Here is a 6782-nt window from a genome sequence, read left to right as displayed (position 1 = left end):
GGTTAACGCAGCACAAACAGCAATATCTCAGAAATCAACAACAGTGTTAACCGGTTAACGCCCTGGGTTAACCGGTTAACGCAAGCAAAACAGCACATTTTCACAATTCAAAACAGTGTTAACCGGTTAACACCCTGGGTTAACCGGTTAACGCAAGACAGAAGCTGTTCCTGCGCTAACTCAAGCAGAATGCAGAATTCTCCGCATTTTCCGCCATTAGAGGACTTTCGGACCTCCGATTCCAATTCCGTAAAACGCTATACGTTCGGGAAAACACGACTCACACGATTACGGATTCAATTTCAGTTTTTAACACAGTTTATCCAGCATCATTTTCAGCATTCACAATCCCAATTAGGGTCAAATCAACGGCTTATCACTACCCATCACATGCTAACCCATAATACCCATTAAACGACGATAACCCCCCTTACCGGAGTTAATCCGGCAAATCTTTGAGCTTCAAGCTTTTCCGTTCTTCAACCTCTGCTCTTGCTCTTCCCCTTTGCCTTTTTTCCACTTTCTATCGCTTCTCTGCTTTTTCACGTAAAACTCTTTACCAACAATGAAAACCCTTTTTCTTATTCCAACTTATATATTTTCCAAAATAATAATAATAATCCAATAATATTTCCAATTAATTAATTAAATTAATAAATATTATATTAATTCAAATTAAATAATTAGCCTTATTTTATCGGGGTGTTACAACTCTCCCCCACTAAAAGAGTTTTCGTCCTTGAAAACATACCTCAAGCGAACAACTCTGGGTAAGACTCCTTCATCTTACTCTCCAGTTCCCAAGTCACGTTGCCACCTGCTGGTCCTCCCCAAGCTACCTTCACCAAGGCAATCTCTTTACCCCGCAACTGCTTCAACTCTCGATCCTCGATCCTCATAGGTGATGTTTCAACAGTCAGGTTATCTCTCACCTGTACATCATCTACTTGGACTGCATGCGACGGATCATGAATGTACCTCCTCAACTGAGACACATGAAAAACCTCATGCAAATTCGCAAGCGACGGCGGTAAAGCGACACGATAGGCTACCTCCCCTATCCTCTCCAAAATCTGATAAGGACCAATAAATCGAGGTGTCAACTTCTTCGACTTCAAAGCTCGACCAATACCAGTTATCGGAGTAACACGAAGAAACACATGATCTCCCTCTTGGAACTCAAGTGACTTCCTCCTCTTATCATGATAACTCTTCTGACGACTCTGAGCAATTCTCATCTTCTCCTGAATCATCTTAATCTTTTCTGTAGTATGTTGAACAATCTCCGGTCCAACCACAACACTCTCACCGGACTCATACCAACATAACGGTGTCCGACATCTCCTACCATACAAAGCTTCGAACGGTGCCATACCAATGCTCGAATGAAAACTATTGTTGTAGGTAAACTCAATCAAAGGTAAATAACAATCCCAAGCACCTCCCTTTTCCAAAACACAAGCCCTCAAAAGATCCTCTAGTGACTGACTCGTCCTCTCAGTCTGACCATCAGTCTGCGGATGATATGCAGAACTCAATCTCAGCTTAGTTCCCAAAGCCCTCTGCAAACCTTCCCAGAACTTCGATGTAAATCTAGGATCTCTGTCTGAAACAATACTCGACGGAATACCATGCAAACTTACAACCTTCTCAATATACAACTCAGCTAATCTCTCTAACGGATAATCCATTCTGATCGGAATGAAATGAGCCGATTTTGTCAACCTGTCAACAATCACCCAAATGGCTTCAAAATTCTTATTTGTCCTCGGCAAACCAGAAACAAAATCCATACTGATACTATCCCACTTCCACTCTGGAATAGCCAACGGTTGCATTAGCCCAGACGGCTTCTGATGCTCAATCTCTGACTTCTGACAAGTCAAACAGGAATAAACAAAACTCGCAATTTCTTTCTTCATTCCCGGCCACCAAAATAACTTTTTCAAATCATGATACATCTTCGTAGCTCCAGGATGAATACTCAAGCCACTACGATGTCCTTCCTCCAGAATACTCTTCTTAAGTTCGGTAACGTCCGGAACACACACCCGATTACCAAATTTCAAAACACCATTCTCATCAACCCTGAATTCACCACCTTGACCTTGATTCACTAAAGTCAACTTATCAACCAAAAGTACATCGGATTTCTGACCCTCTCTAATCTCATCCAGAATACCACTCGTTAACTTCAACATTCCCAATTTAACACTATTGTGAGTACTCTCACACACCAAACTCAAATCTCTAAACTGCTCAATTAAATCCAATTCCTTAACCATTAACATAGACATATGTAATGACTTCCGACTCAATGCATCAGCCACTACGTTTGCTTTACCCGGATGATAATTCAAACCAAAGTCATAATCCTTCAGAAACTCTAACCATCTCCTCTGTCTCATATTCAGCTCTTTCTGATCGAACAAATACTTTAAACTTTTATGGTCACTGAAAACTTCAAATCTTGACCCGTACAAATAATGTCTCCATAACTTCAGAACAAATACCACAGCTGCCAACTCTAAATCGTGCGTCGGATAGTTCCTCTCATGAACCCTCAGTTGTCTCGAAGCATAAGCTATAACCTGCTTATTCTGCATCAACACACCACCCAAACCCAACAATGAAGCATCACAGTAAACCTCAAATGATTCCGACGGCCTCGGTAATATCAGAATAGGAGCAGTAGTCAACCTTCTCTTTAACTCTTGGAAACCCTCTTCACATTTTGAGTCCCAAACAAACGCTTTCCCCTTTCCAGTCAACATCGTCAACGGTAACGCCAACTTGGAAAATCCCTCAATGAATTTCCTATAGTAACCAGCCAAACCAAGGAAACTTCGAATCTCAGCAACAGACTTAGGAGCTTCCCACTTAGACACCGCTTCTATCTTAGAAGGATCAACAGCAACACCACCTCTCGAAATCACATGACCAAGAAAACTAACCTCTTCTAACCAAAATTCACACTTAGAGAGTTTAGCAAATAACTTCTTTTCTCTTAGAACTTCTAACACCACTCTCAAATGCTCAGCATGCACTTCTTCAGATTTCGAATACACCAAAATGTCATCAATGAACACCACAACAAACTTATCTAGGTACGGATGGAAAATCCTATTCATATACTCCATAAATACTCCAGGCGCATTAGTCACACCAAAAGGCATTACAGAATACTCATAATGTCCATACCTTGTTCTGAAAGCAGTCTTCTGAATATCCTCAGTTTTCACACGTATCTGATGATACCCAGATCTCAAATCTATCTTGCTGAACACACTCGCACCAACCAACTGATCCATCAAATCATCAATCCTCGGCAAAGGGTACCGATTCTTGATCGTCACTTTATTCAGTTGTCTGTAGTCCACACACAACCTCATAGTACCTTCTTTCTTCTTAACCAATAACACTGGTGCACCCCACGGTGACACACTCGGACGAATAAATTTCTTATCCAACAGATCTTCCAACTGACTCTTCAATTCAGTTAACTCAACAGCAGACATACGGTAAGGAGCCATCGATATCGGCCTAGTACCAGGTACCAAATCAATCGAGAACTCAACTTCATGTTCTGGAGGCAATTCATTCACCTCTTCCGGAAACACATCAGGAAAATCACACACCACGGCTAGATCGCCAATCACCAGTTTATCTTTAGCCTCCAAAGTCGCTAACAGCATAAATAACTCCGCCCCATCCACTACTGCCTCATTCACTTGCCTTGCTGATAGAAATAAATCCTTTCCTTCTTCAATCTCAGGAAAGATCACAGTCTTATCAAAACAATTGATAGAAACTCGGTTAAACACCAACCAGTTCATACCCAAGATAACATCAATCCGCACTAGTGGAAGACACACAAGGTCTATCCCAAAGTCTCTACCAAAAATACTCAAAGGACAATTCAAACAAACTGAAGTAGTAGTCACTGAACCCTTCGCAGGAGTATCAATCACCATACTACCATGCATCTCAGATATCTCTAACTTAAGTTTCACAGCACAATCCAAAGATATAAAGGAATGAGTAGCACCGGTGTCAATAATAGCTACAAGAGGAAAGCCATTAATATAACACGTACCTCGGATCAAACGATCATCTGCAAAAGTCTCAGAACCCGATAAAGCAAAGACCTTGCCTCCTGACTGATTCTCTTTCTTCGGCTTAGGACACTGTGGACTGATATGACCCACCTCTCCACAGTTGAAACAAGTTACAGTCTTCAACCGGCACTCTGCAGCTAAATGACCACCTTTTCCACACTTGAAACACTTCATCTCAGCACTGGTACACTCATGGACACGATGTCCAGCCCGACCACATCTATAACACTTAGCAGGGGCACTAGAGTCTCCCCCACTAGGCCTCTTCATCCCACTCTGTCTCTGGAAACCTTTGCCAGCTGCATACGGTTTTCCACGATCATTCTGATTCTTGCCTTTCCTATCAACCCTCTGCTGATAGCCCTCTGCTCTGGCTTTGGAATCCTGTTCAAAAATCCTGCAACAGTCAACCAAGTCAGAAAACACTCTGATCCGCTGATATCCAATCGCCTGTTTGATCTCGGGACGCAACCCGTTCTCAAACTTCACACATTTCGAAAATTCTCCAGCAGCCTCATTATAGGGAGTGTAATACTTCGACAGTTCTGTGAACTTAGCAGCATACTCAGTAACAGACCTGTTACCCTGCTTCAATTCCAAAAACTCTATCTCTTTCTTCCCTCTAACATCCTCTGGAAAATACTTCCTCAGAAATCTCTCTCTGAATACAGCCCAAGTGATCTCAGCATTCCCAGCAGTTTCCAACTCAGTGCGGGTAGCAACCCACCAATCATCAGCTTCCTCTGACAGCATATGCGTACCGAACCTGACCTTCTGGTTATCGGCACACTCAGTCACTCGGAAGATTCTCTCGATCTCCTTCAACCACTTCTGAGCGCCATCTGGATCGTATGCTCCCTTGAACATTGGAGGATTGTTCTTCTGGAACTCACTCAGTTGACGAGCAGCTCCCATTCCCACAACATTCGGGTTCCCTCCAAGTACTCCAGCTAGCATACCCAGAGCCTCAGCAATCGCTGCATCATCTCTACCTCTTCCAGCCATCTCTATTCTGAAAACCCAAACAAACTAAAACAATGAGTACTGATAGGGTTACACAACACCTATACCGTACAGGGGAAACAGAATAATTACGACTCGACTCGACCGACTATGCTCTGATACCACTAATGTAACACCCTTCTAAAATACCCCAATTATTTAATTAAAATACTAAACATATATCAGAGTAATTATGCAGTTAAGGGTGTCACACAATTATTCACACCATGAAACAAAATAACTGTCATGCTCTTTATTTAATCAATTAAACATTTGCATAAATCGCAGCGGATAAATATCAAATCAATCAAAACATGTAACATACTACATGTAAACTGGTTCAACAATTCATTAACAACATAATTAAAAGGTTCCCTCCCGATGTTACATCTATCAGAGCATGACCCACTAAGGAGACTACACTAGACTCCAAGCATTCGCTTCTACTCAACTCATTTCTCGTTACCTGAAAAATAGTTGTAAGGGTGAGTTCCTCAATCGATATAATAAGCATTATAGAATATAATGTCATGTTAAGTAATTTAACACATTAATCACCCTAATCACAACCTACAATCAGTAACAGCACATCAGCTCAACATCATACTCACACCAACTTAAAACACAAGTATAATCTCAAATCATACTCCATAACAACACAAACACACGTATAATATTGGAATACATCCATTCATATTATACGCCATATGCAAATGAGACTCCACACATGCGGTACCGACTATTCTTGAACATATAGTTCAAGCTCACCGATCAAATCCAGATACGGCTACTAAGCTCACTAGTCCCACTCATTTGAGATCTAATGACTCACTCACTAATTCCTCACCATGGGAATTAGCTACAGCCCCGAAGGGTATGCTATGCACACTAATCATCTAGCATGCAAACATCAACAACAAATCCACAATGATTCACTCACTAATTCCTCACCATGGGAATTAGCTACAGCCCCAAAGGCTATGCTATGCACGCTAATCATCTAGCAATGCAACATCAACAACAATTCACAATGGACAGATGCTCACACTCTAAGCCATACAACAGTCCATTCACAAATACATGCATAATATATACATTCACAGCATTATGCATATCATCATACATCATCAACACATGTATCAACACATCATTATCATGTAAATCAATTAAACACAGTATTAACACACTCTACTAATACCTATACTGCTCAAAACAGCGGGAAATAATCCCTATTACATCATACGCCAACATAGGCCAACTCTCAATTATGTACACAACATTAAAAAGCCAATTTTTCCACTCTGCAACAGTGTTAACCGGTTAACGCCCTGGGTTAACCGGTTAACGCAGCACAACACGCTTCCTGTCCCAAAACTTAACAGTGTTAACCGGTTAACGCCCTGGGTTAACCGGTTAACGCAGCACAAACAGCAATATCTCAGAAATCAACAACAGTGTTAACCGGTTAACGCCCTGGGTTAACCGGTTAACGCAAGCAAAACAGCACATTTTCACAATTCAAAACAGTGTTAACCGGTTAACACCCTGGGTTAACCGGTTAACGCAAGACAGAAGCTGTTCCTGCGCTAACTCAAGCAGAATGCAGAATTCTCCGCATTTTCCGCCATTAGAGGACTTCCGGACCTCCGATTCCAATTCCGT

The sequence above is a fragment of the Lathyrus oleraceus genome, chromosome 6 (assembly GCF_024323335.1).
Source record: "Lathyrus oleraceus cultivar Zhongwan6 chromosome 6, CAAS_Psat_ZW6_1.0, whole genome shotgun sequence".
Taxonomy (NCBI): Eukaryota; Viridiplantae; Streptophyta; class Magnoliopsida; order Fabales; family Fabaceae; genus Lathyrus; species Lathyrus oleraceus.
Note: the sequence above shows the minus strand (reverse complement) of the source record.